Consider the following 13,308-nt stretch of genomic DNA (forward strand, 5'->3'; position numbering starts at 1 on the left):
ATTGGATCAGGTGATTTTTGCATTTGTAACCTCTAGAAGCCAACCACAACACACACCCCCATCCCCACCAGTACCACACACACACATACACACACACACACACACACAAACACACACCATGTATGGTGATGCAAAGAATAGAGCCTACTATTAATTTAAGATTTAATGGTACAGACCCGTTTTTGAGATGAGGGAATCATTTTTTTTTTTTACTCAGTTTTGCAAAGAACTAGATTTTAAAAATTGCATTGAGGATAACACCTTATATTTATTTAAAAGTATTTTTCCCACACTGAAATATGAAACACGTTTCTTTTTACCACTCTCTTCCCACCCATTTTAACGTACACCCCTTATGTTTCTCCAATGAAGAAAATAATGAGAGGTTTTAAATTCAAGTCCAGTTGTCATATGTTTTCTATAATTTTCAGGTATATTTTATACAGCATCATAATCTTCTGCAGTGCTACTTTAAGAAATGAAAAATATTTTTCAAAAAGATATAAGGAAAATGATCCAGATTTGGAAGAATAAAACAACACATTTATTTTGTGTAAAATAAGAAATTAAGTGATCAACACTGATTCAATATATGATGTACTTTTCCTACACTTTGAGAGACCAAGGCGGGCGGATCACGAGGTCAGGAGTTTGAGACCAGCCTGGCCAACATGGTGAAACCCCCGTCCCTACTAAAAATACAAAAATTAGCCAAGCAGGGTGGTGTGTGTCTGTAATCCCAGCCACTCAGGAGGCTGAGGCAGAAGAATTGCTTGAAGCCAGGAGGCAGAGGTTGCAGTGAGCCGAGATCATGCTGTTGCACTCCAGCCTGGGCGACAAGAGCAAAGTTCTGTCAAAAAAAAAAAAAAAAAGGCATGATTTTGTTATACTCTAACAGCAGGTATAGTTTCATCTAAAAACCCGTTAGCTCTTATTTATTTGCTAAAAAAAAAAAAAAGAATGTGCAATTAAGAATTCTGCTGAATGAGGGAGAAGCTTTTACCGAACGCAATGACATGAAATTATAAATGGGTCTTATTTATTTATTTTGAATTCCATGTTTTGTTCCATTATGAGAGATATGAGAGAAAATTTTTAAATATCCCGTATTTACAGAGTATTTTATGCATTTTAAACTTTTTTCATATACATATTTATATAAATGCATACATTTGATGTCTAGATCAATTAAGGATATAAGAATTATTACTCCTACTCAGTCAAACACATTTATTTCACTTTTTAACACTTTCACACATAATGCTTTATTTTGAATATACTAAATACAAATTCATTGTGTAATCATTACAAAATCTTGTTGCTTATTATCTTTGTTATATTTACAGAAGGTTTATACCAATGTATAATTATGAAAGCCTAAAAATGTGTTATTTTTAAAATAAAGTGTTAAAACATCATAATCAAGAAATTAGAATAAAATAATGTCCACATAATAAAGAATACTCATTTTTCATTTTTAAAAACATCGCTGAAGCACTAAGAGGTTAGTTATGTCCAAATTCTTCCACCCAGAAAGAGGCAAAATTGAGAATAAATTGGTTTGTTTTTGGTCTTGCTAGTTAGTTATTTCTAACCCAAATATCCTACAGTATTTCCTTATTATTTGGTTTAAAAAAATTGACTTCATTCCCTTTATATTTTACTTTTGGTTGCTCAAGTACATAACATTTTTAATGATGCCAGTATGTTGTAAGTAATAAACCAAGCATGTGTCACTCAGATTTCTCAAAGAAGCAAATCACTTTCTAAGTGATATTAAATACTGCTTAGTTTTAATAAGATATCTAGAAAAATAATACTTAAAAATTATACATGATACCCTCAGATCTCATATGCCCCATTTAGCTTTTCAAATACTAGAACTGTTGAAATCATAATAAAAGTTGATTTTATTAATTAAGAGCATTCAAGGCATCAAGAAGATGTATTGATTAAAATATGTGTACAATGTTTTACTTGCATTGGGCTTCCCCCATGGAACAATGTCATAAATGACAAGTAAATGCAAACAAAATTATGAGGACAGTCTTGATATGACTAATAGAATAATTAAAATGAGTAGTAAGGAAGACAAAAAGCATACGGCATACAAGTCACATCCTAGTGATCCTAGTGCTCTAAACCAAGGGCTTATTCAGTTAACATCTCCTCTTGTCAAATAATGCTAAATCATACTTCATTTGAAAACTAAGAATACCAGAAAATGTTTAAAACGATAGAAGCATGATTAATTGTTGTTATCAAACGTGGCTTGTGTATTCTTCTTTAAACACTTTATTTTACGTTGGGTATGCAGGCCTTTCTCCCAAATGCATTCCATGCTTAGCCAAGGTGTACAACCTGCCTTTCAATCAGTGGTTCTTCTCCATTTGCCATGATGCCCCAATGTCTGTCAATGACTGACTCTATTTTCTACCTTAGGAGAAGACGTGCTTCTAATATATTTTTGATGACCTTACTATTTTTTTTATTAGTTCTTCACTTATTTTTCATTAGACTTAAGGAACATACTAAGCATCAATTTTTATTTTGTGTTTTGGGAATGCTCTTTATATTCTGGGAATATGCTTCCTATTCTAGAAGATACCCTAGATCTCAAAGGACCCCACAGTCAGATTTCTTAAATATACATATCAGTAAAGATCATATATTGTAAATCTGAACCTATTCAAAGAAAAAACTGTATAGTAAAATCAAAGCAGATACTAAAAATACCATAACAGCTGTACCACACTGGTTTTAAATCTCAGCTCAGCCATTTAATAATATTGAATAATACTGTAACTTTCAGCATAGCACAGTGGCTCACGCCTGTAATCCCAGTACTTTGGGAGGCCAAGGCGGGTGGATCACTTGAGGTCAGAAGTTCGAGACGAGCCTGACCAACATGGTGAAAACCCGTCTCTACTAAAAAAATACAAAATTAGCTGGGTGTGTTGGCACACGCCTGTAATCCCAACTACTTGGGAGTCTGAGGCAGGAGAATCGCTTGAACCCGGGAGGCGGAGGTTGCAGTGAGCCGAGATCATACCATTGCATTCCATCCTGGGTAACAAGAGCGAAACTCCTTCTCAAAAAACAAACAAACAAAACTATAACTTCCAAAAAGTTATATAATTTATATTTTGTGATCTCCAAAATAAAATTGTTAATAACAGAGCTAAGGAAGGCTTGTTAGGCAGCCTAAACTCACACCTTCATTGAAACACTAGTACTGGATGTTGACAAAGAAGTAGTCCTGCTAAATGTGTTAATACATATAAATCATTTTAGCTCAGTACTTACATGGTATCTACCCAATAATTGTTGGTCATTATTGGCACTGGTAGTAGCAATAGAAATAGTAGCAGTAGTGCTAGTATTACTAGTATAATAGTAGTATTAGTTATGATGCTACATCTATAAAACTCTATGCTAGCAACATAGTGAATGTTAAAGGAATGAATAAATTAATCAGCAGATAGACGAGGAGATGAATATTTTTCAGAAACAAATAATATATATGATAATGGAGAAGCAAATAATTTATGTAAATTCTCATTTCAAAGTATTTGGATTATACAACCTAAAGCAACTTAACAGGTTGTATGATTCAATTCCCTCACCTATGAACAAAACCACTGGGTACAAGAGACCTAATATTCTGTCCAAAGTCACATAGGTTATGGCAGAATAAAGTTTCTTGGTTTCAATTATGTGATAGGCCAGACACTCCAGGATGTATAATGCATTTCCCTTATAATTGTAAAAGCATTTTGTAATATAAACATAAATTTGAAACATATCTTATGTTTTTATGTATATTATAGTAATAGTAGTAGATACAGTAAAGCAATATATATATAACTCATTATGAGATTCTGTTTAAACTCCTGTAATGTAATACTCATAAAAGAAAGATTATATTCTGTTATCATGCTACGTTGACAGAAATTATAAAAAGTTTGCTTCAAAAAGCAATCTTCTCCAACCCAGTAAGAATTCAGGACTCTCAGAGCCCCACAGTGGCGTCCAGCTCGCTCCTCTGCAACGGACTGAAGGCTTCGAGCAAACTTTAGCTGGTTAACACCATGATGGACAGGCTTGCCGTAAGTTGCACCCTTAGGAACTGGGCGTTTTCGGCCACCACGGCGAACACGAATCCTATATATAACGTAACCTTGCTTGGCCTTGTAGCCCAGTCGGTGCGCTTTATCAGGCCGGGTGGGGCGGGAAGCCCTGTGGAGAGCAGAGTCATTTTTATGAAACTTTATGTAGTTGAGAAAAAATGAATAAAATCTCGAAAAAAAAGTCAGTTTTATCTTTATGACTACATTGTTCCTATCCCAAACTCATACACCTATTTCCTTTTAGTGAACCCATAAATATAGGACAACTGCTGATGAGTATTTTGCAAAATCTTGCTTTAAGCTGATGATCAATAACTCCTTGATAATTGTAAGTCTTTTTGATCCGTGGAACAAAATTAACTGTTGGAATTATCTTCATGGTTAAGCTTATATTCTTATAAACAGGCATCTGATAAAAAGTAGAGAAATGTTTTGATGGTACTGGCAGAGAAGGAATCCTCTGCTCTGTTTTCTCTCGCTCCTTATCTCCAGTTCTTTTAAAGAGGAATGCATTAGGCTCAAGTTTAGCTACCCAAATTCCTTGATTCATTAATTATTTCATTCACTCATTCCATAAATTCTCATTGAATGAATTCTCTGTATTTAAAGCACTGTGGTCCTTTCCGTCTGGCGGCAGCCATCGGGTAAGCCAAGATGGGTGCATACAAGTACATCCAGGAGCTATGGAGAAAGAAGCAGTCTGATGTCATGCGCTTTCTTCTGAGGGTCCGCTGCTGGCAGTACCGCCAGCTCTCTGCTCTCCACAGGGCTCCCCGCCCCACCCGGCCTGATAAAGCGCACCGACTGGGCTACAAGGCCAAGCAAGGTTACGTTATATGTAGAATTCGTGTTCGCCGTGGTGGCCGAAAACGCCCAGTTCCTAAGGGTGCAACTTACGGCAAGCCTGTCCATCATGGTGTTAACCAGCTAAAGTTTGCTCGAAGCCTTCAGTCCGTTGCAGAGGAGCGAGCTGGACGCCACTGTGGGGCTCTGAGAGTCCTGAATTCTTACTGGGTTGGAGAAGATTCCACATACAAATTTTTTGAGGTTATCCTCATTGATCCATTCCATAAAGCTATCAGAAGAAATCCTGACACCCAGTGGATCACCAAACCAGTCCACAAGCAGAGGGAGATGCGTGGGCTGACATCTGCAGGCCGAAAGAGCCGTGGCCTTGGAAAAGGCAAGTTCCACCATACTATTGGTGGTTCTCGCCGGGCAGCTTGGAGAAAGCGCAATACTCTCCAGCTCCACTGTTACCACTAATATAAGTAAAGTTTGTAAAATTCATACCTAATAAACAATTTAGGACAGTCAAAAAATAAAAAATAAAAAAATAAAGCACTGTGAATGTGACTGCTAATAAAAAGTCTCATGCAGTCCTTATGGAATTTACAATTAAATGGATCAAATAGATGAGCATCTAGTCATTGAGGATGATCAATAAATGTCATCGCAGTAGTTAAGTGTACTTTGACAGCTCATAGAAAAGACACCTAACCCAGACATAGGGGACCATGGAAAGCTTCCTGAAGAAAATGCCTTTGAAGCTGATACTTGGAGTAGAATGAGCTAAAGTAAAGAGTATCTTGGGCAGAAGGTTCGGCATGGGGTCAAGTCTAAAAGCAGACAGAATACAAATTTTAGAGCTGAAAGGAGGTAAGAGTAAGATGTGGGGAACTATGATAGGTATGGTTAGAGAGATAAGGAGGCATTCAGTGAAAACAATAAGATGTAATAAGGTATCAGATTGATTGTGAAGCTAACAAGAAGTTTTAGACAGAAACTAAGTAGAGGAATAGTGTAATCTGATTTGCTGAAAAATGGTCTCACTAGGTACTCTCAGAAGGAGTGAATTCAGTGGATTACAGTCACTATGATGCTTCCTGCTTGCCCCAGATTTTAGGGACTATCTTGGAAATGTACATAGATTTTTTTTTTCTTAAGTTTTGGCCATTCTGTTAGAAATAGTCAGCATGCCAAAGATCAATAAAAAAAAGCCCAAGTCATTGAAGCTACCTCCTTCCAGCTCTTCGTGCTTTTAATTTTGTTAGTATGCTTTGAATGTAGACTCATCCTTGGAACCTGTTTCCCTGCATTTCAACAACAGACTTTTTTTTTGGTAAAATTTCCAGAGCCAAACTGAGACCCTTTCAGTATATGACTGGTCTTCTCTTTAAGGCTCGACTTCCAGTGATTTTGAAATAATATCTGTCTTATAAAATCAGTTTGGCAATCATCTATTTGGCTAACTGTACCTAACTGTACTTAACACACAAGAAAACCTTTATTAGTACATACTAGGTGCTCATCAAATAATTAATAAGTAATATTTAGTACTTGAAAATAATGATAGCACAAATATCACAGAAGCCCAGAACCTTAAAAGGCAGAAACCTAAAGCTCCCTTTATCTGTGATACTATGTTCTGCAGTTCCAATTACATAATATTTTCTTCAGTGACCAGAAACTTTTTGAAATTGTTTTTTGTATTTAGATTTTCACCAGTCCTTACATTTTTCTTCTCCTTCTTCATGAATTCTTCATGTATTATAAATGAAACAGTATAAATATATTCCATAACAATTTTTTCTAGCTTAGAATTTAATCAGAAGAACACTTTACTTTTGTTTTGATGTAGTTGATGTTTGTTTTTGTTTGTGTTTGGCATATGACTTTAAGGCTAATATAATTTTCAAGGATTCTATGAATTGTAATATTGTATGCTTAAATAAGCCTTTTATATCCATTCTAGCCAATGATTCCCTCCGTGGTACAATCGAAGTTTACAACAAGCATTCAAAAGCTAATGTATAGACGTTCAAATATTTAAAAGAAACCATAAATATAATCAGTATAGAGTTCACCAATACAAATATCACCTGAGTTTATCTCTGGTACAAGTCTGATCACAACAGTTCTCCTGTCATTGTTTAGATGCCAACATAATATTTATATCCATTTTTGTTTATTTAACATGGGAAATATGACTTTGTATTTCATTGAAAGTGATTTGGTTGAGAAAATCTTACACAATGTGATGTTTCTAAAATAAAAACAAAACAAAAAATGAAAATATCTGAAATCACTCAGCCTTTGAATTTTTTATCCCTTTTGGCCACAAGCAGTATCCTCTCTATTTTTTAAAAAAGTGTTTTGATTATGTCTCATATGTATCCAAATTCTGAAATAGACAGTTACAAAAGAAAATGTAAATCATCTGTAGTCTTGCCAGTAAGAGATAATTTTCAGAGTATTATTTGTTTAAATCTGGCATAAATATTTTACTGCTCTGTTAATACCATCCTAAGGATCTCACACTGTAAACTGTGTTTTAAATATCTTGAGTTGGAATCAAAGTCTTTGGAAATCTATAGCCTGTCTACCATTGTAACTTCATGGATGTCTCTCTTCCCCAGGGCCCTGTGGTCCATCCAAGCTGAATTAAAAGCTATTCCTGAATCCCACTTTGCTTTCTCCTGTTTCGTTGCCTTTGCACACTTGTATACCTTTGAATTATGACTGTCCATCCCCTTCCCCTTCATTAGCTAAGTCCCTATATTTTTTTAGCATAATTTTATCTCTTCTACCTAAGTCTTCCCTCAAACTGCTTGGATTTTCACAACGTTGTCATCATGACTGTGTTATATGACATAATTCTCTCTAGTACCTTATTTAGCTGTCCTTGTAATTAAAGTTACATTGAACTCCCATAGGGCTAGGAATTGAGGATATATAGCAGAATCCCCAGCAACTTTTATATTACCTGCATAGAATAGATGCTATGAGGCAATCGCCATGAATATATTTTAGTTCATAGCTAGGATGATGGATTCTGTTACTAACTTCCAAAATGGCTGCCATTATTTCAGATATTGACCAAAGACAGGCTTTTCCTTAAGTGACCCTACAAAATGAAATGCAGTACATATAATCTCCATCCAATTGCATTCTTTTATTATAAAATTGATGTTTAACATAATCCTAAGTAGCATATCATGCCACTTCTGCCATGTACATAAATAGTAGATTGCTACAGTGGTATAGCTCTCCCACTATCTGGAAGTAATATTAGACAATTCATTTTGGAAATCAATATTTCCACTGCGACAAAACACAACAAAAAGCTTGGAGAAGAAAAAGTTATTTTAGTTGGACTAAAATTACAGTCAAGAGTAGGAAAAACTTAAACTACAGACTAATCTAAAGTAAGATTATTTTTTCAGCATAATGCAGAAAGGTGTAGCATTAAAATTTTAGAAATAAGAAAGTAATAGGTAAACATATAAAACCACACATCTTTGTGTGTTTTTAAAGTGTTTTCTCGTAATGCACTTTCTTATGTGCCCTCTCTTATTATAAGATTAGGGAAAAGAGAAGATAATTAAATCTTTTATTCTTCAACTATGATAGGCACAAATGTACAGTGGGAGGCTAAATATATGGTATCTGCCACATACTTTATCTTCACATGTACACATTTATTTAAACTATAAACATTTTGTTTACCCAAAAATATTTTAGACAGGCAACCTCCTCAGAGAAAAATATCTAGAGAAACATTTACCATCTATTCAAACTAGAGATTCATCCATTGAAAAAAATTTGTAATTTTAAGGATTTCAGAGAAACAGGTAAACAAGCAGCTTTCAAACACTATTTGGTAGGTTGGTAGATTGTAACAATGGAACCCATTTTTCTTTTTGTTTGTTTTTTAACTTTTATTTTCAGTTCAGGGGTACATGTGCAGATTTGTTACACAGGTAAACTTGTGTCATGGGGGTTTGTTGTACAGATTATTTTATCACCCAGGTATGAAGCCTAGCACCCATTAATTATTTTTCCTCGTCCTCTCCCTCCTCCCACCCTCCACCTTCTGATAGACCCCAATGTGTGTTGTGGAACCCATTTTTCAAATAAAATTTTTGCTATAATTCAAGATGCAAAAATGATAATGCCCAGCTGCATTGGAGTGTGAGTGTGATGCCAGTTACAGTGTGAGTGCGACACCATATCCTCTCAGACTATGTTTTAGTTACCTGTGCATTTATATCCTCTGTCTCTTCAAGTCAAGGTAGATATCATGTCTCTACATTTGGGAATGTAATTGAGTGTAGTAAACTTTGCAGTTAAACTGAACAATATTTATTTCATAGCTCCTTGCATTTTAGCTGGAGTCTGAACATTTGATTTCTGAGGGTTCTGCTTAATCATTATGAAATGACAAAAATAAATCCAACTTAAAGGAAGAAGTGGAAGTAGCCCTGAGGATAACTCACATAAAGTGACACATCATTAGGCAGTCAATATTGTGGTAATTTTTTTCTTTTTCTCCACTATGACAATGTGTATTTTATTTATTTTTTTAGTTTTATTAGATCATTATACAATATATACATGGATCAAAACATCACACTGTATCCCAGTGTATCCTACTGGAGTATGAATATACATATACATTAGGTTAGGGAAGAGGAGAGATACTTAGGGAAAAAAGAAGATAATATCCTAGTAGATACAGTGTGATGTTTTGATCCATCTATATATTGTGTTATATTCAAATCAGGTTATTTAACATCTCTATCATCTCAAACATTGATTATTTCTTTGTGGTGAGAACATTTAAAATTCTCTCTTACTGCTATTTTGAAATATATAATACACCCTACTTTGCAAAAGAGCATGAGAACTTATTCCTCCTAAGTATAGCTTCGTACCCTTGAAAAACTTCTCCTTCACTCTCCTCAACCCTCAGTCTCTCTCTTGTCCCCAACCTCTGATAACTATTCTATTAACTATTTCTATAGATCAACATTTTTAGATTCCACATATTAGTGAGATCATGTGGTATTGATCCTCTGTGCTTCGCTTATTTCAGTTAATGTCTGCTAGGTTCATCTACATTGTCACACATGGAAAGATTTAATTCTTTTTTATTGCTGAATAGTATTCCATTGTGTATGTATACTCCTTTGTTTTTATCCATTCATCCATTGATGGAAACAGGTTGATGGCCTATCTTGGCTATTTTAAATAGTGCTGCAACAAACAGAGGAGTGTAGATAGATATTTGACATACTAATTATATTTTCCTTTGGAAATATACTCAATGGTATTTATTTCAAAAAATTTGAGGATCCTCCATATTGTTGTGCATAATGCCTTTATTAATTTACATTCCCAACTACAGTGTGTGTAAGAGTTCCCTTTTCTCCACATCCTCTCAAGCAGTGAAGGTATCGTTAAACTAAGAATAAAAGCTTACAATATACTTTGTGAAAATGTAACGTATTTTGAAAATGCCTATAGTTGCCTTTAAAAAATGAGTTTTTCCAGGGAAATCATATTTTTGTTAATTTATAGAAAACCCTACTTAAATTAATCTACAAAGATTTAGAAAGGCTGAAATCCTAATGAGAAAACTTAGTAGAGAATAGTAATGCCTAAAGAAAATCAATAGGTGAAAGATTAAAAAATAGTATGTGTGTGATATCATCTAAGTGTACATATATATGCATTCATATATACAGATGTACATATATAAAGGTGTGTGTATGTGTGTGTACCTGAGTGAGAAAGGGTGTATGTATACATAGCACCTGCAATATAATTAGTACTTGATATGCAGAAGCTCAATCATGGATTTCTCATGGCAGATCTTACAATAATTAATAATCATCTCTACTTCTTCGTGTAGTAAATCTTCAATTGCTTCTGAAAAGAGTTTTTTAAAAATCTGTCTCCCACAATGCTTTCTGGGTAGCGTATTAAATATATGTTAGATGCATTTTTCACATTTAATCTTGAGAGAAACTAGCAAAATGAGAAATCAAATAAACACTACAATTATTGTTCATGAACTTTTGATAATATTGTCTGGAAATTTCTGTTCACATTCATATAGGAGCAGAAGGCTTCAGGAAAATGGCGACATATTTTTCTTCCCTTTAAAGATTTTATTATTTAACATCTATTTCTAAGGTCTTATTTAAAATGACAGCATTTCGAAGGGCATGCTTGTCTGATGTGATGGGAATTTCCTGAGTTGAAAAGCCATTTGTTTCAACAATTATTTATGGAGAAATGCTTCCATAGAATCAGGTTGTATAAAGGGTGTGTTTACTGGTAGAACATATAAAGATAACTTTACTCTGAAATGAATAAAATTTGCATTTACCTGTGAAGAATAAATGGACAAAACTATCCCCTAATGTAGAAGATGTTGAGATGCAAATAGAAAGAACAATTTATATTCTTATGTCCATATAGTGTTTTACTTTCAAACACGGTATCCCATCTGAATCTCTTAGAGGCTTCCATAGTAGTTAGAGCAGGGCTTTCCACATAGGTGTAAGATTCTTCTACATGATATTACAACTGCTCACCCAAACCTAACACAGCTAACTTTATCATACCCTATGCCAACATTCAACCTAATTTCAAACCACTTGCTCACTGCCCAGGTATTATCTGAGGGCAGGAGAAAAATAATATGGGTCAAATGTGCCATTTCCAGGTTGGAACTTATCTCAATGCATTATGATGACTCACTGCTGCTACCACTGCCCAAATATAATTCCTTCATTCTCAATTGTCATAAATGTGATAGATAGTGCTAAAAAATGAAATTAACTACATAAATTATAAAGGCAATATTAAAACTTAATTCATGCTGTGAAAGTTTGAAATTAATAACAATAAAATTTTATGGAACAAATTTATAGTACTTATTTTGGCCAACTTTATGCTAAATGCCATGCCAAGAAAAGATTTTTCACCTCCTTGACAAATTATATTGCCTAATTTGTTACATCTCTACTTTCCTCTTTATTGTAGTTATCTTGTTTGTGTTAACCATAATTTGCCTCACATTGTTACTTATTCTTTAATTGATTTTCCATTCTTTTCTATATAAATGTGTAAATTGTAGGCCGGGCGCGGTGGCTCAAGCCTGTAATCCCAGAACTTTGGGAGGCCGAGACGGGCGGATCACGAGGTCAGGATCGAGACCATCCTGGTTAACACGGTGAAACCTCGTCTCTACTAAAAATACAAAAAATTAGCCAGGCGTGGTGGCAGGCGCCTGTAGTCCCAGCTACTCGGGAGGCTGAGGCAGGAGAATGGCGTGAACCTGGAAGGCGGAGCTTGCAGTGAGCTGAGATCAAGCCACTGCACTCCAGCCTAGGCAACAGAGCAAGACTCCGTCTCAAAAAAAATAAAATAAAATAAATGTATAAATCTTAAGTAAGATATTCCATGAAAAGAACTACAGCAGGAAAATATGCATCTATAGTTGCAATAATAATTAAAATTACAGAGTTACATTGTCTTATACCTAAGAAAATAGTTATTTCAAAATATTACCCAATATTAGTGAAGTGACAGACCAGTACATTCATTTCTCAGCTGTAGCATTTAAACTATTACATTCCTTTGTAAAGCAATATTGTAGTTTGTAGCAAGAGCTATAATGATTATTCTAAGCATCAATCAAGTTATTTCACTATTTTCATTTATCTTAAATATATATTTCAACAGAAGAAGAAACTACATTAATGTGTTGCTTCTTGCAGCATTATGCATAATATAAGAAAAAAGAATAATCTAAATTATTCCATAAAGAAAGAATTATTTAATAAATACTACATACCAAAATACTAGAAAACATTTCAGTCATCATAGAAAGATGACTGCTAATTCTGGAGATTGATAGTTGCACTGGATTTTGTCAAAGAAAATCAGAGTTGGACAGAAGTTAAAGTGGAGCAAACCCATTTTATTTCTGACTATTGTCATAGGGACAGAGAGACCCCAGCACAGAACTGGGCTCCATGCCAAGCACAGCAGAAACACATGGGGATTTACAGTTCAGAAGCAGAGGAGTTGGTGGATGGAAAATTACTAAGAAGAAATATTAAAGCTAGTGGAAAGTCTGGCTAAACCAACCCAATAGGATTCCTGCTGAAGGCAGGCTAGCGTGATCAGATACCAAGGGTGGGAAGATTTCATCAGGTGTGAGGCTGATCATGTACCAAAGGCAGAGGTTCATGGTAGCAAGGTTATTTGCTATAATGAATTTTACAAGAACGTGTACAAATGAGCCTTAGAGAAAATTTAGAAGCCTACATAAATTTAGGTCAAGCAAAGAATCTTTGACAGAACCCCCTTCTTGCTCAAT

General features: G+C 34.7%; 1 pseudogene across 1 annotated transcript; it reads left to right on the top strand.

Annotated features, from left to right (window-relative positions):
- Positions 1-4,747: 4,747 nt before the first annotated feature.
- On the top strand, positions 4,748-5,396 carry LOC104655682 (annotated as a pseudogene). The gene has a single exon (XR_747004.2). The product of XR_747004.2 is annotated as a 60S ribosomal protein L15 pseudogene (transcript).
- The last annotated feature ends 7,912 nt before the right edge of the window (positions 5,397-13,308 follow it).

The sequence above is a fragment of the Rhinopithecus roxellana genome, chromosome 20 (genome assembly GCF_007565055.1).
Source record: "Rhinopithecus roxellana isolate Shanxi Qingling chromosome 20, ASM756505v1, whole genome shotgun sequence".
In the NCBI taxonomy this organism is placed as follows: domain Eukaryota; kingdom Metazoa; phylum Chordata; class Mammalia; order Primates; family Cercopithecidae; genus Rhinopithecus; species Rhinopithecus roxellana.